Source organism: Primulina tabacum, chromosome 3 (assembly GCF_025594145.1).
Source record: "Primulina tabacum isolate GXHZ01 chromosome 3, ASM2559414v2, whole genome shotgun sequence".
Classification (NCBI taxonomy): Eukaryota; Viridiplantae; Streptophyta; class Magnoliopsida; order Lamiales; family Gesneriaceae; genus Primulina; species Primulina tabacum.
Genome location: NC_134552.1, coordinates 22,419,286 through 22,442,973, shown reverse-complemented (window position 1 = coordinate 22,442,973; position 23,688 = coordinate 22,419,286).

The following is a 23,688-nucleotide window of genomic DNA, read 5'->3' as shown; positions in this document are numbered from 1 at the left end:
ACCAGGGAGCAGGCTTGGACTGAGCGGAAGGCTAAACCCAAGGACCGCTATAGTTTAAGTTTTATGAAGTGTTCAAAATACTCTGATTATACGTTTTGGTTTTTGATCTTTAAACAATCATTTTCCTTTAGCAAATTTCTGTTTGGGGTGAACTATTGTTTTATGGATGAAAATTTAAGGTTTACTTTTTAATTAACAAATTTTTTATTTTTTTCCGCAAAAATTAAAGTAGTTAAAAGTACGGTACGTTACAATATGTTTTGAAAACTAGATTGAATTGCATGTTGGTTACTTTTGGAATTGGACATGTTTAAGAATTCGAATATTGGGCATTAGGAGTAGTTGAAAATGATTTGACTATATTTTTTGTTAGTAATACTGATGTTCTACTTATGGGTCATAAGTTAATCTCGAAGATTAGGAATGCTTTTGGAATATGTACATTTTCTAAGAAAATATCGATGATTCGTAGTTACTAGTTGAGATAAATTTTGAGGATTTCATATAAAGAATAATGATTCGAAGACTACGACAATGTTTAGAATTAGAAAATGAATAATTTGGGATTTTAGGTATTGATGGAAACGTAAGATTGGTTATGAGAATTGATCGTGGATTAGTAAGTTTAACATGACTGAACTTTATGTTACGGAAAACTTGTAGAGTGAAATTAGAAATGCCAAGAACTTATGAGTTAATAGTGAAATTTTCGAAATTTAGGACCAATTGGAAAATTTTCGAGAAAATTAGGAATTTACTTTGTAATTGTTAAGAAATTTGGAGACTAGTTTAGCAATAAGTGAGAATTGAATGGTCTAAATGATAGGAATTTTCGATGATTTAGGCTTGAAGGGATATTTAGAAACTTGAGATATCTAGGTTATAATGTTGTAAAGATTGGTAATCAAGGATACTGTAGTGTGAATCAATATTGGGCTTGAAAAATTTAAAACGTTAGTGAAATAATGCTGTGACAAATTAAGAATTTAGAGTGATAACGATTTGAGGTAAAGAGAATCAATTAGTTAAGTTATAAGATTAGACATTAAGTTAACTAATTCTTGGGAACTTAAGGTTTGTTGTAGCATAAGTTTTAATCATGATCTTAAGAGAGTTTAAAGTATATCTTTGCTAGCATTAAATTTTTCTAGAAAGTTGGGCATGACTGAAGGTTAGGTTATTTGATAGAAGCAAATAAGGATTGTGTTAGACACCTGGTCTTGAGGAATTTTTGAAGGTCATTAAGAAACTTAGGATTAAGTGGATGTGAGTATTGGAATTAGGTTATCTAAGACTACTTGGGTTGTGCAAACTTAAATTTCAAGTATATGAAATAGGTGTTCATACGAAAATTTTGGATGAAATAAAAACAAAAAAGAGTTAGTTGTGTTCAACATAGGATTACCAATTAACGAATATTAAGATTTTTATCGAGTAAGAAATCTAAAATCTTGATATGGGGATTCTAGAACTCTATGGATCATAAGTGAAGTTGAAATACTAGAGTTAGTTTAATGCTAAAATGGGATAACTTATTAAGTTTTATACGCTAGTATTAATTAAGCTTTAAGGATACGTAAGACTGCGACATTCGTTTTAATGAGGAAATTCCAAAGGTCTTAGGCCTCAACTATATTGTAATTAGGAAGAAAATAGTTTAACAATGTAATTGGTGCTAGAATGGTTTTATTATTTAGATAGAAGATCGGTATCATACATTTTGGGTTTTATGGAGTCACACTACTCGAAATTTAAGGTTTGCAACTATTTTATATTTGGGATGTAATTGTAAATAGTAAGATACGTAAGTTTGGTGCCGTAAGATAAAGATTCGATTCAAGGATCTTAGGCTAATATTATTATGAGATTGAGATAAGATTTAACTTTTAAGTATATTACCGATGATAAAAGTCGATCAGTAAATTTTGGTTTTAAGATTTCTTAAGTCGAACTGCATAAATGATAATGTAATAGGTTGATGAACATTATGGGCATAGTATAAGAAAAGTAAGTTGCGATAAGTTTGGACATCCATTTCTAGTAGGAGGAATTGTGAGAAAAGTCAAAATTCGAGGTCTTAGTAGAATAGAACTAAGTCACGGTAAGTCGTTTTAAACTGCGATTCGCAAACGAGGATTTTGGTAGGCAATTTAATTATGATTGAGGATGCATAAGGACAACTTAATACTTATTTTATCAGAGTAACGCATCGGAAGCGTGGATTATTTAAATACTAGAATTAAGAGTCTAAACTTTTTATTTATCGAGGACGAGCGAATTTCGGGGACGAAATTCAATTTAAGGGGGATAGATTGTAACGTCCTAAAAATTTGAAGGTCCACGTAAACCACATACATGTAAGTTATCAAACTTCTTTTGTATTTTATTAAATTTTTTAATGCATTAAATTGATGTTTATTTCATGAATATGTGTTATAATTCTTGGTTTATTAAAGTTAACGAATAATTTTTTTTAAGTTGCATTTCGAGCTCGAACGAGAAACGGAAACCGGGGATATTTAGGAAAAGTATTTTTATTGAATAAATAATTTTAATTATTTAATATAAGGTGTATTTAAGGGATAATTTTTAAAATGGGTCTTGGTTGGGTATTTTTACTCGCAGGGCAGTATTTTAAACCGGTACGCAAATTTTATCGATTAGGAAGAGTTTTTGAGGGCTTGGTCAATATTTTCAAAAATGTACCTAAACGAAATATTTTTTGGGAGTATTATTGGGCTTGAAGGGTTTATTTTATTGCTTAATGGGCCTAAAACCATGTTTATCCCTATAATTTTTAATTAAGGGCACATTAGTGTATTATTTTATGACTTAAACATAATTAACTAAATCCTAAACCTATTATTCACTTTTTGGCCGCCCCACCCTCTCAATAACAGCAATAGAAGCAACTTTTCCATTGTTCTTCGGCAGACACTTCGAATTCTTCATAGGTTTTCAAGAAAACTCTATCCCCCATCTCTCCGGTGCAGGTCCTGCGCCACTATCTCAAAGTTTTCTAGCGTAATTACATAAAGACACGCCATGTATCTCCTTTCTCATCTGTCGCACCATGTTTATATGTCGTTGTTTATGTTTTTGCATGAAATTTTGTTGGTCCCTTTTATAGCACCGTTTTGCAAAGGTTTTGACACGTATATGCGTATATCTTGGGAAATTAATGATACAAATTCCTTAAGCTTCAACACAAATAATCTAAAACTTTTTCGCCACAGGGAGGATATTCATTCTAGGTGTAGCTACCTTTGCACTGCTAGATTCGGGAGCTACACACTCTTTCATATTCGAGACTTTTGTCAAGAGACTGAATATTTCACCTGAGGATATGGGATTGTGTTTCAAGGTTTCTATTCCTTCTGATGACCAAATGATCACGTCTAGTATTGTAAAGAATATGGAGCTTCGTTTATATAAAGATGTGGTTCGGGTAGATCTTATCGTACTCCCTATTCCTGAATTTGACATCATACTTGGTATGGATTGGTTGTCAGCAAATGGAGCCTCGATAGATTTTCGTCAAAAATCAGTGTCTAATCGACCGCTTAATGGGAAATCTTTTGTCTTTGAGACGGCCAGGAACAAGCAAATGCCGCACATTATCTCTTGTCTATGTGTGAGGAAACTTACGAGACGAAGATGCCAAGATTTTTTAGCATGTGTCACTACAGTACATACTCTGTTGGAACTTTTCAAGTTCGCAATCTTGATTTTGTTGATAACAAAACTTGTTAATTATGTTACTAATGATCTACCTTAGTGTGCATCATCTAGAATCACTCACGAGATGTTTACATCTCAAAACTGAAGACCCAACTGATCGCACAAAATGAATCAGTCTAAATGGTTACGTCAATTGAGCAGTCCAGCTGATTGTCCAGTTGATAGGTGATTCAGCAGAAGAACCTCAGAAGCCTGGCCAGCCGAAGGAGTGTTCAACTGATGAAGAAACCCAGCTAATCAGTCCAACTGAACGAGTGTGAAATTAGTTCTATTAACGAGTCAACTGATTTCACCAGCCCAACTGAAAGATCAGTTCAACTGACCAGTTCAAAGCATCAGTTAGAATCTTTCAGTTATGGATGAAGACAAACTTTCTCAAGAGGAATCCAGCTGTACGTAAAGGTACAAAGCCATTATCCAATAAAAGGACAATAATGGACGTTGCATCAAAGCATTAAAGACAAAACGTTTCAGAAGGGCAGTCGAAAAGTCGAGACACAAAGTCCAAGAAACGAATTCAAGATGCAAGGGATACAACCAATGAGTCTCACTGTACGATCAGTTTTCCCAGCCTATATAAAGAGAATATCAATGAAGACTCAATAACAACAACCACAACAATAACAAGAATAAGGAGTGAAAAATCTTTCAAGCATATACGACAGAAAAGAAAGGGCACACTCATTGCACATCAGCTTTCAGAAGCAATCAGTCGAGAGGGAACTCTTCACAGTTATATCAGTTTAGATTAGAAGCTTATATCCCTTAGTGCGTGAGAACATCCTTGTTTAGTTTTCATACAAAAACACTCTCATTCACTCAAATACGGTCTTGCACAAAGACGTTAAACTTGTGTATGTAGTCTTTCTCACATAGAAATTAAAGAAGTCTTGACTGGAAGGTGCTGCCTTCAATCTAGTCTAGGATTTTATTTTAGGTAGTGGGTAAGTCCTAGCTGAGTGGGTTTGTACAAGTGTTTGTATAAATTAAAGTCTTCTAGTGGATCTTACCCGAGGAGGTATAAGGGCTGACGTTGGATCAGTTGAATTCTCCGAACATCCATAAACATATTTTGTGTATTTAACTGCTTAACTATTTTTTTCAAACTGTTTGGATCAGTTAGAGTATCAGTCAGTTCAGTTGTCACCATAACTGAACTGATGAATGCAAAAACTAATCTGTCCCTTTTCGGTTATTTAGTTACATAAGATAAAATGTTTTCTAATATAACAGTCAACTTCACGAAGGATTACTTCGAGTTTCTTCCGCTTGGTTTTTAACCAAACTCGATTTAATTAATCGGTGTTAATACTCTTAGAACACGAGCTATTGCAACTCATTGGAGAATATTTTGTTTGAAGCATCCCAAAGATGCCCAGCAAACGATCCTTCAATTGGTATCAGGGCAGGTTTTTCTAAGAAGAACATTTGAAGAAAACTGTGTTTTAAAATCTTACTTTAAAATAGTGTTAAAAGCTATTTAAAAGTATTTAATACTATTTTCAAAACTATTTGAAAATATTTATATGTCGCTCTTTGGCAAAGGGTTGAGAGGATTGGCTCTGCGACTAATATTGCAGCCACTTCTTTAGACTTTTTACTTGGGGGTTTTAATTAGCCTGCAGGAGACTGAGAATCATCTGCAAAGATGCACAGCTAAATTGCTCCTTGGACAAATCTTCAGTTGCAAGCTTATCAGGTCAACTGTTCTTCAGACGAAACTCATCCATGCTAGGACGTTGGTTGATTAAATCACCAGCTGCATTCCAGTCGAGCCTAGTAAGAGTCTGCTCAACCAGTTAGTCTGCGAAGAAGTCAAGTTCAAGCAGTTTTACTCGTTTCTCTAGCAAAATGAACTCACAACCGATGCACCAGTTCAAGCAGTCAAGCAACCAGTTGATGGTATATCCAGTTCTGTCGCATAAACAAACTGATATCTGATGTTTAATAAATGCTATTGTTGTAATAATCTTTCTTGTTCAACTGATGTATGTACTCAGATGTAAATACAAGGAAATTTATATAAATAAACATCATAATTGTTCAGCTATGTTTCATTGTGACTGAATGGATATTTCCAAATCTCTTGTCTATATTGCTTGAATGATTATAATCTCTGAATGAATGACTATATAAATATCTTTCAGATAAGGGATTTATTCAGTTTTTGAGGGGGAGCTTCTCGTTTTTCTCTCAAACTAAAAGTATTATCAATCAGTTTTAAAATTCAGTTGTTGAGAAAAATTCTTTTCTTTTCATCAACTGAAAAGTAGTTTCTTAATTTTGTCCATCTCTCTTAAAAGATTTTTAACTCAGTTTTGGAGATGGAGCTTTTAATTTTTTTAATTTTAATTTCATTAAATTCAGTTATAAAGGGGGAGCCTTTAATGATGTTTGAATTTACTAACCCTTAAACTGAATATATTGCGCTTAACTGCTCAGGTTTTGTAATCATAAAAAAGGGGGAGATTGTTGGAACTTTTCAAGTTCGCAATCTTGATTTTGATGATAACAAAACTTGTTAATTGTATTACTAATGATCTACATTAGTGTGCAGCATCTAGGATCACTCACGAGATGTTTACATATCAAAACTGAAGACCCAACTGATCGCACAAAATGAATCAGTCTAAATGGTTACGTCAATTGAGCAGTCCAGCTGATTGTCCAGTTGATAGGTGATTCAGCAGGAGAACCTCAGAAGCCTGTCCAGCCAAAGGAGTGTTCAACTGATGAAGAAACCCAGCTAATCAGGCCAACTGAACGAGTGTGAAATCAGTTCAACTGACGAGTCAACTGATTTCACCAGCCCAACTGAAAGATCAGTTCAACTGACCAGTTCGAAGCATTAGTTAGAATCTTTCAGTTATGGATGAAGACAAACTCTCTCAAGAGGAATCCAGCTGTACGTAAAGGTACAAAGCCATTATCCAATAAAAGGACAATAATGGACGTTGCATCAGAGCATTAAAGACAAAACGTTTCAGAAGGGCAGTCGAAAAGTCGAGACACAAAGTCCAAGAAACGAATTCAAGATGCAAGGGATACAATCAATGAGTCTCACTGTACGATCACTTTTCCCCGCCTATATAAAGAGAAGATCAGTGAAGACTCAATAACAACAACCACAACAAGAACAAGAATAAGGAGTGAAAAAGCTTTTAAGCATATACGACAGAAAAGACAGGGCACGCTCATTGCACATCAGCTTTCAGAAGCAATCAGCCGAGAGGGAACTCTTCACATTTATATTAGTTTAGATTAGAAGCTTATATCCCTTACTGCGTGAGAACATCCTTGTTCAGTTCTCATACAAAAACACTCTCATTCACTCAAATACGGTCTTGCACAAAGACGTTAAACTTGTGTATGTAGTCTTTCTCACATAGAAATTAAAGAAGTCTTGACTGGAAGGTGCTGCCTTCAGTCTAGTCTAGGATTTCATTTTAGGCAGTGGGTAAGTCCTAGCTGAGTGGGTTTGTACAAGTGTTTGTATAAATTAAAGTCTTCTAGTGGATCCTACCCGAGGTGGTATAAGGGCTGACGTTGGATCAGTTGAAGTCTCCGAACATCCATAAACATATCTTATGTATTTAACTGCTTAACTATTGTTTTCAAACTGTTTGGATCAGTTAGAGTATCAGTCAGTTCAATTGTCACCATAACTGAACTGATGAATGCAAAAACTAATCTATCCCTTTTCGGTTATTCAGTTTACTTAAGATAAAATGTTTTCTAATATAACAGTCAACTTCACGAAGGATTACTTCGAGTTTCTTCCGCTTGATTTTTAATCAAACTCGATTTAATTTATCGGTGTTAATACTCTTAGAACACGAGCTATTGCAGCTCATTGGAGAATATTTTGTTTGAAGCATCCCAAAGATGCCCAGCAAACGATCCTTCATATTCCTATCAGTCAGAAGTTAGAGGATGTTGATATAGTCAGAGACTTTCCTAGTGTCTTTTATGATGACGTTTCTGGGATTCCACCGGACCGTGAGGTGGAATTTTCTATTGAATTGATGCCGGGTACTATACCTATTTCTAAAGCACCTTATCGTCTAGTACCCGCTGAAATTAAAGAATTAAAAGATGAAATCCAAGAATTGCTAGACAAGGGTTTTATTCGCCCGAGTTACTCTCTTTGGGGCGCACTAGTATTATTTGTGTAGAAAAAGGATGATAGTATATGACTCTGTACTGATTATCGAGAGCTGAATAGAGTCACTATCAAGAATAAGTATCCTCTGCCAAGAAATGAAGACCTATTTGATCAGTTGCAAGGAGCATCGATATTCTCGAATATTGATCATTATTCTGGATACCATCAGTTGAAAGTGAAAGAGTCCGATAATCATAAGATAGTGTTTCAGACTATATATTAGCACTATGAATTTATGGCCATGCCATTTGGGTTGACCATGCACCAGCGATCTTCATGGATCTCATGAATCGCGTATTTCAGCCGTATCTAGATAATTTTTTTGTAGTCTTCATTGATGATATTCTGATCTATTCGAAGAGTAAAGAGGAGCATAGTCGGCATTTGAGGATAGCACTGCAAGTACTGCAAGATAGGAAGTTGTTTGCGAAGTTCAGCAAGGGTGAGTTTTGGCTTGATAGAGTGGCGTTCTTAGGCCACATCATTTCTAGAGATGGAGTCGAGGTTGATCCAAGTAAATTTGAGGCAGTGAAATAATGGCCAGTATCGAAGAGTGTAACCGAGATTCGTAGTTTCTTGGGACTAGCTGGCTATAATCGCAAGTTTATTCAGGGATTCTCATCTATTGCGGTAACCATGACCGCCTTGACAAAGAAGAATGCAAAGTTTGTATGGGGATCCGAGTGCCAAGACAGTTTTGACAAGTTGAAGCAAGCCTTGATTTCAGCGCTAGTATTAGCTATGCCATCGGGGCAAGGAGAGTATGTTCTTTATACCGACGCTTCTAAACTTGGTTTGGTGCAGTTCTGATGCAAAATGACCGAGTTATAGCTTATGCGTCGAGACATTTGAAAGTTCACGAAAAAAACTACCCCACTCATGATCTTGAGCTTGCGGTGGTAGTTTTCGCACTGAAGATTTGGAGACATTACTTGTATGGGGAGAAGTGCAAGATTTTCACCGACCATAAAAGTTTGAAATACTTCTTCACCCAAAAATAATTGAATATGAGAGCGAAGATGGCTTGAATTAGTGAAAGACTACGACTATGATATTAGCTATCATCCGGGAAAAGCTAATGTAGTGGCAGACGCATTGAGTCGAAAGGGAGGAGTTATTACTCAATTATCACTTCAAATGTCGTTGCAGTCCGAGATTCAACGGTTTGAGCTTACAGTATATGCTAGGGGCGAGGCCCCTAATCTTGCCACCTTGACAGTACAGTCGACTTTGAGAGATAGAATCCGTGAGGGACAGTCTACTGATGAGAAATTGAAAAAGTGGAGATTGAGAGATAAAACTAAGGGCCGGAACTTGTATTCTGATTTGGATGGTATAATTCGATATCGAGATCGTTTATGGGTTCCTAGTAACGACTCTTTGAGAGAGCTCATTATGAATGAAGCTCATGACACACCATATTTCATTCATCCTGGAAGCACGAAGATGTAATAAGATTTACAAATGTTATATTGGTGTCCGGGCATGAAGAGATATATCCTGTGATTTGTATCCGAGTGTTTGACATGTCAACAAGTAAAAGCAGAGCATCAATGCATGGTGAGGGCAAACTTTCCTCGGCCTTTTCTAAAATTCCTAAAATAAAAGGCGTGAAACTTTCCTCGGCCTTTTCTCGTTTCCTCTTGCTGAATTGTGAAGGAATGAAACATTATATATATATATATATATATATATATATATATCAATGCATGGTGAGGGCAAGTGGCTTAATCTATGCACTGCACGTCTCGCGCATATGCGCGACCTCTTTCAGCGCATATGCGCGAGACAATATGTCTCGGCGCGTAGCATCACGGTAACTCGTGCATATGCACGCCCTCACTCGACGCATATGCGCGAGGTTCTTTGCAACTCTCTGCCATCCTCACGCATATGCGCGGGTCCTGGTCACGCATATACGAGAGGTTCTCTGCCTACCTCGTGCATATGCGCCCTATCCGATCGCGCATATGCGCGAGGGGTTCAGTCCTCGCACATAATTCGTGTCTTCGCTCGTCTTTCCCGATCTGATCCGTTTTGTCTATAATCACATCAATTTATCAACAAATCATTTCAGATTACAATAATCAAAATCTCGGGCATTACATTTCTCCCCCTAAGATATGATTTCGTCCCCAAAATCACAGGCAATCAAATCATATCAGAAAGAAATGTATAACAGAAGCTGAATGGAAAACTCACATCAATTAAATAACTCTGGGAATCTCTGTCTCATATCTGACTCCGTCTCCCAGGTAGCTTCTTCGATGCCATGACGACTCCACTGAACTTTCACAAGCGGAATAGTCTTTGTTCTGAGCTGCTTTTTTTACGATCGAGAATCTGAATCAACTTCTCGAAGTAACTCAGTGTCTCGTCAAGTTCAGCCTCGTCTGGCTGAATGACATGTGAAGGATCGAAAAGATATTTCCTCAATAAAGAAACATGAAAGACATCATGTATCCCAGATAAAGAAGGCGGTAATGCGAGTCGATAGGCACGATCTCCTATCATCTTGAGAATCTCATACGGCCCAATATAAAGTGGCGACAACTTCCCTTTCTTGCCAAATCTGACAACGCCTCTGAAAGGTGAAATCTTCAAGAATAATCGATCTCCTGCCTCAAATACCAACGGTCTACGTCGAGCATTGGCATATTTGGCCTGTCTGTCTTGAGCTGCCTTCATTCTCTTCTGAATCAGCTTCACTTTTTCAGTCATATCTCTGATCATATCAGGTCCAATCTCAGGTACCTCATAGATATCATCCCAATACAGAGGGGATCTGCACTTCTTACCGTACAACGCCTCAAAAGGAGCCATCTCAATACTCGTCTGATAGCTGTTGTTGTACGAGAACTCACAAAGTGGCAAAGATTTTTGCCAACTAGTGCTAAAATCAAGAACTACAGCTCTCAGCATATCTTCCAGTGTCTGGATAGTCCGCTCTGACTGTCCGTCGGTCTGTGGATGATATGCGGTACTCAGATGTAACTTCATACCTAGAGCCTGCTGTAAACTCTGCCAGAAGTGCGAAGTAAACCGAAGATCACGGTCTGAAACAATCGACTTTGGTACTCCGTGCAATCTGACCACCTCTCTGACATAAATCTCTGTCATTTGGTCATGTCTGTACGTCATCTTATACGGAATAAAACATGCTGATTTGGTCAATCTGTCAATCACAACCCAAATCGCATCACAACCTCGGGAGGAATCTCGGTAGCTTTGTTACAAAATCCATGGAAATGTGATCCCATTCCATTCAGGAATAGATAACCTCTGTAACAGTCCTCCTGGTGTCTTTCTTTCGGCTTTCACCTGTTGGCAATTCAGACATTTGGATACAAATTCAGCAACATCAACTTTCATCTGTTTCCACCAAAACTATCTTTTCAAATCTTTGTACATCTTTCTGCCACTAGGATGAATACCGAATCGACTACTGTGCGCTTCTGACAAAATCTGTCATTTCAAATCCAAAACATCTGGCACAACAAGACGATTATTCACATACAATACACTGTCACGTACCTGATACTCAGATCGATGCCCTGCTCTGACCATCGATATAGAATTCTGCACATTCTGATCAACTTTCTGAGCCGCTTTAATTCACAAAATCAGCTCTGGTTTGACTTGGACAGCATATAATCTCAAGGGTCTACAATCTGTCTCAAATATTAATCCAGACAAACAGCAATCTTCAATCAAATTCGAAACACCAATAGTCGATAAGGACAAAGAACATACCTTTCGACTCAGTGCATCAGCCGCTGCATTCGATTTTCTTGGTTAGTACTTGATTTCACAATCAAAGTCTCTAAGCAAATCAAGCCATCTTTGCTGCCTCATATTCAGCTCTGACTGTGAAAATAGATATTTCGAGCTTTTATGATCAGAATAGATTTCAAACTTCTCACCGTATAGATAGTGTCGTCATATCTTCAATGCAAAGACGATGGCTGCCAATTCAAGATCATGAATTGGGTAGCGAGATTCATGTGGCTTCAACTGTCTCGAGGCATAGGCAATGACATGTCCTCGCTGCATCAAAACACAACCCAATCCTCTTTGAGAAGCGTCACAATAAACCACAAAATCACCAGTACCTGATGGAATCGTCAATACAGGAGCACTGGTCAATATCTTTTTCCATGCAAGAAAACTTGACTCACAGTGGTGCATTCTTCTGAGTCAGCTGTGTAATCAGCTTAGCAATGCTGGAGAAATCTTTAATAAATCGCCGGTAATATCCTGCTAAACCCATAAAGCTGCGTATCTCTGGCACAGATGTCGGTCTCGTCCAACTGATCACAGCCTCAACCTTGCTAGGATCAACAGAAATACCGTCTCCGGATATAATATGACCCAGAAATATAACCTGTCTCAACCAGAACTCACATTTCGACAGCTTTGCATACAGTTTCTCTGCTGTAATGCCCGAGATTTATGGTGTTATTAATCGGAAATGATTAATTTATGTGATTATAGACAGAACGGATCAGACCGAGGAAGCCGGAAAGAAGTTTAAATTATGTGCGAGGAAAAGACCTCGCGCATATGCGCGACATGGATCCGCGCATGTGCGCGAGGGTACCCGAGAGTTGTGAAGAATGGTGAAGGACCTCGCACATATGCACCGAATGAGGACGCGCATATGCGCGAGCTGCCGAGGAAGGAGTTGCGGAGATCAGTAGGTCTCGCGCATATGCGCGAGACGTGTTGGGCAAAAATGAAGCCACTTGCCCCTTATCATGCATTGATATATATAAGCAACGTTATTCCTTCAGAATTCAGAAATGAAAAGAGGAAAACGAGAAAAGGGTCAGCAGAATTTTGTTCCTATCTGCGCAGGGTCTGATTTTCAATCCGACTTCAGTACTGTGTTCCTATCGATGCAGGCTACAACTGGACATAAGTTTTCTTAAGTTTTGATATGATTTGAAATTATGATACTGTCAGAATCGGATATGATTCATATATGGTGTTCTCGACATGCTAGACATCGTATAATCGAAATCGGATTGAAGAACAGATACCGTATTGAATTATTATTATTTTTAGTGTTGATTTGATTAAGATGTGATATCAGATTGGTGTTGTTATCGATTGTGAGTTGCAAGAATTGATATGTATTGATTTGTATTGCTCGGTATATTCAAATTGTTCCGTTATACCGTGATTTTGGAGTAGATTCAGATTGATTAGATTCGGTATTGATTGGAGCAGTATATTGATATTGTATTTCTTGATATTTTCATTGCCAAATTGAGTATTGACAGACTTCCAATTCCAGACTTGAACGTTGTCAGAACTGCAACTGAAGAAAGGTATAAGTCAATGTGGTACCGGGAGAACGACTCAAGTATGATATACTTGAGTTTCCCTAAATCACATACTTATTGATATTGTGTGTATTGATTTGAATTGATATGCTTGTTCTATTGATTTATAGAAAGCATGAATTAGACGAGTATAGACGAGTGATCTTGTGACATAGGTGTCAGATAGTGATGGAATCATCACTGGCACATTGCACATTGTCACAGGATAGTGATTTGACGAAAGTGCCAAAGTCTGTGACGGATAGGTTAAGACACCGGATGTTTGGTTATATCGATGTTGAATAGAATTGGAGTTTTTTCTATTACTGATATTCGATATGGAATACCAACGTCTGGAAACCGGGATCCCTAGACTAGGATTGAGTCTAGTCTGAGACATGGAGTCACGAGTCTGATTGATGATTTTATATTGGTTATGTTTCAGATTTTGATACATGTTACCGATATTTGTTACATGCTTTTACATTGTTTATATGATTGCATGTTTCGTTGATTTATACTGGGATATATTTCTCACCGGAGTTATCCGGCTGTTGTCGTGTTTGTATGGGTGCATGGCAACAGGTGGGACAGGATCGGGGTCGAGGAGATGAAGAGAGATCGTGATTAGAGTGGAGACTACGGACCATGATTAGAGATAGGGTTTGGACACTTGATATTTAGTTGTTAAACCTTAGTTTGAATGATTGTATATAGTACAAGACTTGTACTTTAATACTAACATGTATACGTTCCGCATTTAATACTATATTTTAAAAAAAAATTAGACCATGTTTATTATAATCGATTAAATTGTCCCAATGATGATTAAGAACATGATTAGCGTCCGGGTCCCCACATCTGCCCTCACAATTCTCAACACAGTTCTCAAATGCTCAGCATGATCAATCATATTCTTCGAATATATCAGAATATCATCAATAAATATGATCACGAAATCATCAAGATATTTCTGAAATATACGGTTCATCAAACCCATAAATACAGTTGGAGCATTAGTCAAACCAAACGGCATGACAATAAACTCATAATGTCCATACCTGGTTCTGAAGGCTGTCTTCGGAATATCAGAATCTCTGACTCTCAGCTGATGATATCCAGATCTCAGATCGATCTTAGAATAAACAGAAGAACCCTGCAACTGATCAAATAAATCATCAATACGAGGCAAAGGGTATTTGTTCTTTACCGTAGCCTTGTTCAGTTGCCGGTAGTCAATATAGAGTCTCATAGAACCGTCTTTCTTTCTCACAAACAACATTGGAGCACCCCAAGGAGAAACACTCGGTCTGATGTACCCCTTGGCCAGTAAATCTTCCAACTGCTCTTTCAATTCTTTCAACTCAATCGGTGCCATTCTGTACGGAGCTCTAGAAATCGGAACTGTACCTGCCAATGATGGGCTCTATTTCAGTAAGTCAACTGAATATACAAGGAACCCCTCTGCTCCTTTCTGTAATAATCGAGTCATAAACATAGCAGATATCAAAGGAATTCTAGATCTAGAACCCTTACCGTAAAATTTCCATTCTTCAGCCATCTCAGGTCTGAATCTCACAATCTTATGGAAACAATCAATGGTAGCTCTGTACTTGGTCAGCATATCGATACCGATAATACAATCAAAATAAGATAACCCAAGCACAATGCAGTCTAACTCAATCTCATTCCCGTCATACTGTAATATACAATGTTTCACAGACTTCACTGATATCAAACATGTCCCCAAAGGAGAAGAGACAGACACTACAGATGATAATGACTCAACAGGCAATGCATGACTCAATGCAAATCATTCAGATATAAATGTATTAGAAGCACCCGTATCTATCAATACGTAAGCAGGATAACTACATAAAGAACAGTTACCTGCCACAACATCATCTGGTGCCTCATGAGCCTGTTCCTCTATCAAAGCAAATACTCTGGCCTGCTGTCTAGGAGGCTGGCTAACTGACTGGCTTCCTCCTGGCCTCTGCTGTGACTAAGGAGTAGTCGGTAGTGGCTGGAAAGAATGAACAGAAGATGATCGTCTATCTGTCTGAGCCACTGATCAAGCTGACTCTGCTCCCTGGGATCCTTGGGAACTTCTCTGTAGACAAACCCTGGCAAAGTGTCCCTTGTGTCTGCAGATACGGCAACTACCAATCACTCCCTGGCATTGCTCAGTCAGATGTCTCCCTCCGCAAGTTCTACAATAAGCCCCGGTAGAACTCTGGCTCTGTCCTGAACCACTGGAGCTAGAAGAACTGCTGCCAGACTTCATAAACTGTTTTCCTCTGGCTTTCAGAAAATCTTTCTTTCCACCACTGCTGCTGCCACTCTCAAATCTGGGAGGGGTTTGCTGTGGTCTCGGTGCTGAAGGAACATACGAAGCTCCTTTCTGTCTCATCAAACCTGCTTCTGCCCTTTGGCTCTGTTCAGGGCATCAACAAAGTTATTCGGTCCCCCGATGTTCACCAATGTAAAGATCTCGGGGTTCAATCCATTGATAAACTGATCGGTAACGGCTTCGTCATTCTCAGACACGTGTGGAGCAAATCGTAGGGAGGTAGAGAACTTGGCCACATACTCCTCTACGTTCAACTAACCCTGTCTCAGATTGGCAAACTCTGCCCCTTTGTCTTTCCTGTACGACACTTGGAAAAATCTTTGATAGAACTCAGTTTTAAAGACATTCCAAGTGATATTCGTACCTCGATGCTCCAATGCTCTCTTGGTCGTGATCCACCAGTTCTTTGCAACATTATGCAACTGGTGCCCAATCAATCGGACTCGGCGCTCATCTATGTAATGCAAGGAATCAAACAGCATCTCAATATCATCTAACCAACACTCACAGTCAATAGAAGTCTTTGTTCCTTTCAGGGTTTGCGGTTTGAACGATTGAAACCTCTTCAGTAGCGTCTCCATCGGAGTTGCTGTCACATCCATCAGATTAGCTAAAGTACTACCCTATTCTGGTACTCTTCGAGGAGGCATATCTGATTTTCAAAAGGATTAGTAACCAAATACAACAAATCTGTTTCAGTCCTTCTCTGATCATCTTACTGCTGATCAAGAATCGGTTCTGATTCATTCTCAATAGCACATGTTTCCAATCAAATCATATAATCAGGTAAACATGTAGTTCAAAGCAGTAAAGCATGCTAGCATAGCAAAATCAGGAAAGAAAACTCAATCTACCCCGCTCACTAGCTTCTATCTCAGTCTAAGGAACCTACTGCTCTAATACCACCTGCTGTGGGGACCCGGATGCTAATTCATTTCTTAATCATCTTTGGGAATAATTAGTTCAATTAAATAAACAGGGTCTAATTTTTATTTTAAAATACAAATGCGGAAACGTAATGTAATCGATCTGATATACATATCAAAAGTAAAGTACATGTCTTGTACTCAATACATTAAACTCAAGCTAGGGTTCAACTACTATATATCAAGTGCTGAAGCCTATCTACTTCTGATTCAGATCTCCACGCTAACTTATCCTCTCATTCTCTTCTTGACCCTGATCCTGTCTCGCATGTTGTCATGCACACATACAAAAAAGACAACAGCCGGATAAGTCCGGTGAGAATATAATCCCAGTATAAACAATGTAAACATGCAATCATATAAAAACATATATAAAAGCATATAACAGTTATCAATAACATGTATCCAATCCGAAAACATGAAGGATGTAACACTGTAAATAAACTCGTGACTCGTCATCTCAGACTCGACTCATCTCTAATCTAGGGATCCCGATTCTGGACATTGTATCTCAGCGATAGGAATTGATCTATTCCTAAGCAACATCGATATAATTTAATCATCCAGTGTCTTAGCATATCCGCCACAGACTTGGCATATCCGCCAATGACTAGGCATCTTCGCCCATGACTCAATAAACGCTTTGCTATCAATAGACTAAGCATATCAATTTCATTCAATTGCAAACATCAATACAATAAAATAAAGTATGTGGTTTTTATGGGAAACTCGAGTCCAATCTGACTCGAGTCGATCTCCCGGTTAACACTGATTTATATCTTTTTTTCTGTTGATCTGACAAAGTCTTGAAGTCTCCGCTGTCACTACTCAATCTGGCAATGACAATCGAATATACTGTATCAATATACAACTCAACTCTAGACATCTCTGTCTTATCAAATTCTGACGGCATAACAGTACAATTTCGATATATCCCGGTAATACCAAATCACAACTCATAACTCATAATCAATAACAATACAAATCTGATATCACATCTCAATCAATTCAATTCTGAAAATTATAACAATTTCATATGGTATATGTTCTTCAATCTGGTTTCGATTATACGATGTCTACTATGTCAAAAACACCATATATGAATCATATCCGATTCCTTAAATATCATATTTTCAAAACATAACAAAACGTAATAAAACTTACGTCCAGTTGAAGCTCTTGTCGATACAAACACGGTACTGAAGTCGGATTGAAATTCTAACGGGCGGATCTTGCACAAACTTCATATTCCTAAAATAAAAGGCGTAAGGATTTCTGGCAAACTTTCCTCGGCCTTTTCTCGTTTCCTCTTGCTGAATTGTGAAGAAATGAAACATTATATATATATATCAATGCATGGTGAGGGCAAGTGGCTTAATCTATGCACTGCACGTCTCGCGCATATGCGCGACCTCTTTCGGCGCATATGCGCGAGACACTATGTCTCGGCGCGTAACATCATGGTAACTCGCGCATATGCGCGCCCTCACTCGGTGCATATGCGCGAGGTTCTTTGCAACTCTCTGCCATCCTCGCGCATATGCGCGGGTCCTGGTCGCGCATATGCGCGAGGTTCTCTGCCTACCTCGAGCATATGCGCCCTGTCCGGTCGCGCATATTGCGCGAGGGGTTCAGTACTCGCACATAATTCGTGTCTTCGCTCGTCTTTCCCTGTCTGATCCGTTCTGTCTATAATCACATCAATTTATCAACAAATCATTTCATATTACAATAATCAAAATCTCGAGCATTACAACCAGTGTTGGCATTGCCATCTGAATCAGGTGGATTTGTGGTTTGTACTGATGCATCATCAAGAGTCTTGGGATATGTTTTAATGCAACATGGAAAAGTTATTGCCTATACTTCAAGGCAATTGAAAACACACGAATCCCGATATCCAGTTCATGATCTTGAACTAGCAGCCATTGATTTTGCTTTAAATGTTTGGCGACATTATTTAGATGGTGAGCAGTTTATTATCTACTCAGATCATAAGAGTTTAAAATATTTGTTTACTCAATCAGAACTGAATATGAGGCAGAGACGATGGTTAGATTTACTGAAAGATTTTGACTGTGAAATACAGTATCGGCCAGGAAAAATGAATCAGGTTGCAGATGCATTAAGCCGGAAGTATCAGGATGTTATGATAGCATATATCCATGTCTGGCAGAATTATGATGATTTATGTACTTCTGGTTGGAATTTTCAACCGAAAGGCAATCATTTTATTGTTTCTGCTTTACAATCTGATCCGAAGATTATTTTGAAGATCAAGAAAGCTCAAAAGAATGATCCACAGGTTCAGAAATCGAAAGACTTGGTTTTGTCTGGTAACCCAGATAAATACATTATCTCATCAAATGGTTGTTTACGCATGAATAACAGGTTAGTTGTAACGACCCGAAAATCAGATTATGTATAAGCCATGCATAATTATTACTATTTAAATTTAAAAATGATTTTTATATATATATATATATGAAGGGTCTAATTCATTTTGATATTTGACAAGTCATAACTATTTATTTTAAATGCAAAAGTTTAGTTTTATCTTTTCAGTTAAATACGCGAGGACGGACCGGAGTTTGAAGATTAGAGATAAGATTAATAATAAGAAAGACATTCCTAAATTTAAGTTAAGTCAAAGAATAATTTAATTTAAAGAAAAAGAATGTCCTTGGGATTTAATAAATTAATTAGAGTTAAGTTGGTAAATAAGTTCTTTTGGTTAATATTTAATTAAAGCTTAAAAAAAATATGTAAATAAATGGAGGATGAATTAAGCTAGGTATAAAATAGTCAAGAAATGTAACTATAACATTTAAATACATAAATTTTAAGTCAACCATGCCATGCAATGTTCTATTCTAAATTAAATTGTAATTCATTAAAAATATATATAATAAGTGTATTAAACCTTAAGAATTTAAAATGCAAGATTTAAAACACTATTATACCATGCAAGAAGTAGTAATAATATTTGGTTAAGACAATTCAAAAATTGTAGTAGACCTCATTCAAAGTTAACACTAAATGGTTTTATGGTGCATTCACTTTCTACCTTTAAGCTCCATAGTTATGGGTAATTCAAACACCATAATTAACCTTAATCCTTCCTCAACAAGTTACAAGCAAACTCACGTGTAATGCAACAAAAAAAAATGCAAGAATCCATCGGCAACAAGGAAGGAGGAGAATTTCAAACTATTCAACTTCTTGCACTTGTAACTCCCCACCTAAATGCATATTATGACCCCTTAACACCTCCTATATCATTCACCTTCATCCCTAACATCATCTACACTAATATGCTCGAAATTATCAGAAGAAACACAGCCGAAAATCGTGCATAGCAGCAGAAATAAAATAGGAAACAAAGCAAACACAACTCCGACTCCGTCGCTCGTATTCGTCGTATTGGTTTGTTTTCGTGTCAAAACAATTTCCAGGCATGTATATATTGTTTCTTTGCTCTTCAATCAAGTCATATTAGATAATTTTAAGCAGTATATGTTCATGAATCAAGCAGCATCACGAAAATGACAGCAACATTTAAGCAAAAATCTTCACAAAATTTCTTGGCTCTCTTGTTTTTCCACATCACGGTTTGGTGTGTTTTGGTTGCTTACAGGGAGTTGCTCGGTTCTAGGCACACATGGCTGCTACTAGGCATGAATTAGAGTGTGTTAGAGTGTTATTGGTTCATTGGTTTACATCCATACACGCACCAACAAAGTAGTGACAGCAACTTTTCCTTAAGTGCAGAATTTGAGTCCAAGGTTTTATCATTTGGTGGTTTAAGGTGAAAGTTCGAATCATGGCTGTCCTAGGGACTGTAGCCATGGTTAGAACCCTTCCACCATGTCTAGGACGTGACCAAGGTGTCCTTTCAAGGTTTGGTTCATGGTTCCCTCAAAATTTTTAAAACAACAACACAAGTGCATAGTTCGAATTTTCCATTTCTTGTATTAGTGTGTCTTCGGTTTTGGGGTGTGGTTTGGATTGTGGTTGGCTTTTAGCCCTTATCCATGATTCAAGCCATGCCTTAGGATGTTGGTAAGAGTTCTTGGGAGGTGGTTCAAGCCATTGGTCAATAAATTTCAGAGTTTACACCATAAACGCACAAGTTGCCACTGCTGGTTTTTTTTGACAGCAACTTTCATCTTCGGTTTTGAGGTTGGTTTGAGTTCTTGGTTGGCTTTTAGCCCATGGCCTTGGACTGGACAATACCTTAATGAGTTAGGAAAGTCGTGTTTTTGGCCGTTTGTGATTTGGTCGAGTTTAGAGGTCGTACGAGAATTTACGGTGAAAGGTGCCAAAATGACTCTCGAAAGAGTGTTTTATGTTTTTGGATTCCTTTCACCTATTTTCGTGTTTTACAGTTATTATGCATATTTTTCAGTATGTTTGGGGTATTTTAATCATGGTTAAACATCGGTTTAATGTAGGTTCGGGTTGGTACGAAGCCATGGTTAAAAATCAAGTTATTGGCTCTAATCGTCTCGTTTTTGGTTCTATTGTTAAGTTTTTTTTGTCAAGTTAAGATTTATTGCATGTGTCACATATTAGTAGTAAGTTGCAGCAAGCCTAGGAGCAATCCAACTCATCCGGTAAAAATAAGGTTATAATTATATTACGTGCATAAAAATATAAAATGTTTATTTTTGAGATATATGCTACATGTCTTGTGGCCACCTTATGCTTATGGGTTTGGAAGTCGGTAGGCGCAACCGAGGACCTCTCCGCCTGGTGACTTACGACCGGTTTATGATTATGTATGGGTACAGACATCCAGTCCAAGGGCTGTGATTGATCTCTACCGCCCAGTATACTGTGGTTTAGTCTGATCAGACGCTTACGTTATGTTATGGGCCACTTGCTTAGAAACATTATCTCTACCAGAAAATTATGATATGACATGACAGAGCTCTATTGAGCAAAGCTTTTACGTATGATTTTCAGATATGCACGTAGTTATAATTATTCATGATGCTATTTTCACCGTACGCTTTACGATACATTATTTTTACGTTGCATGCAATTTTATGATATATTTACTTGTTATTCACGATATATACATGTTGAGTCTTTAGACTCACTAGACTTGATTGTTGTAGGTGTTGATGAGGTCGAGACCGCGGGCGGAGACCAGTGAGCGATCTTGGGACAGCAGTAGTAAACCCGAGGACCTCATGATTTCATGATTTAATTTATGCACCTTTTATTATTCAAACTCAGTTTTAATACGTTGGATTATTTTTAAGTTGATTTTTACGTTGGATTATTTTTAAATTGTTGGTTGAAAACAATATTTGCTTCCACTGTTATTTTAAAGTTAAAATTATTTACATGTTTATTTTATAAATTGGACAAGTTATTTATTCATTTAATTATTCATTTAGAAAAATTTTAATAATTCCGCAAAATTATGAATACGAAATACGGGCCTTGACAGTAGTGGTACCAAACGTCACAGGATTGAGAGAAGCATTGCTTCAAGAGGCGCATTGCAGCCGTCATAGTGTTCATCCTGGTACTCATAGAATGTACCACATACTGAATCCATATTTCTGGTGGGATGCGATGAAGAGAGATATTTCAGAATTTGTAGCGAAATGTTTGACATGCCAGCAGGTTAAAGCCGAGAGAATGAAACCCGGAGGTATGTTGCAGAGTTTAGAAATACCACAATGGAACTGGAAACATATTGCAATGGATTTCGTGACTCACTTGCCCAGATCAAACAGAGGTTGTGATGCAATCTGGGTGATAGTCGATAGGTTGTTCAAATCAGCACATTTTATTCCATACGATCGTACTTATGCTTATAATAAAATGGCATGATTATATGTGGATAATGTTATTCGATTGCATGGAGTTCCAGTATCTATTGTATCTGACCGAGATCCTAGATTTGCTTCCAAGTTTTGGAGTAGTCTTCAGAATGCTTTGGATACTAAGTTGGCAATGAGTACATCTTATCATCCCCAAACAGATGGTCAGACAAAGAGGACTATACAAACTTTGGAAGATATGTTACGATCCGTGGTCATGGATTTTGGTGGAAACTGGCAAGAATCTTTACCATTGGTTGAATTCTCATACAATAATAGTTTTCAAACAACTATTGGGATGGCACCATTCGAAGCTTTGTATGGTAAAAGGTGTCGATCGCCCGTATGTTGGAATGAGGTTGGAGAAAAACCATTGGTACAACCTGAGTTTGTTGAAGAAATGAATGAAAAGATTAATTTGATTAGAAAAAGGATGAAGGCATCTCAGGATCGTCAATCTAGCTACGCAAATAAAAGACGTAGGCCTTTAGAATTTCAGGTTGGCGATCAAGTTTTCTTGAAAGTGTCACCATTTCGTGGCACGATGAGATTTGGGCGAAAAGGAAGTTAACTCCACGTGGCCATTCTTGACGCATTTTAGCCTCCAGTTCCGATGTAGCCTCTTCAATTCCATGTCTAATCCACTGGTTACGGTACAGTGGATTAGACATGGAATTGAAGAGGCTACATCGGAACTGGAGGCTAAAATGCGTCAAGAATGGCCTCACTTGTTTGAAATTGTCACAAATTATTCCATGTACTCTGACATTCCTATGTACTATCAGTGGTATATGTGTGACTATGTTGTATATAAGGTGTGTGTTTCAATTTCGAGGACGAAATCTTTTGTTAGAGGGGGAGAAATGTAATGACCCGTGTTAAATATATGTTATTTGGCTATAATTAAGATTAATTATTTTAAATTGAGGAATTTAAAATAATTAAGCCAAATAATTAAATAATGTGTTTAAAGTATGTATTAGAAAATGTCAGTTTATAGACGATATTAAAATGCATATTTAAATTTTATAGCACACGAGAGTTGAAATAAAATAGACAGGGTCAAATTTCGAACCCCGAAAAGATAAAAGATAAACATACATAATATATATTTATATATATAAACACACATCGATTTCCTCTCTCCACCGTAACTTTTCTCTTCAAACCGCCGCTTCCCTTCGCCAGCCGATTGTGACCGCACCGGTGATCAAAAAATTTAAATAACCACATATTTAGAAAGCCCATGATGAGAGCTATCCATTGATACCACTCTTGCTAGGTAAAATCGCGATTCCTGAAAACCCGTAGAAAAACGCCGCCGGTTTCACCGCTG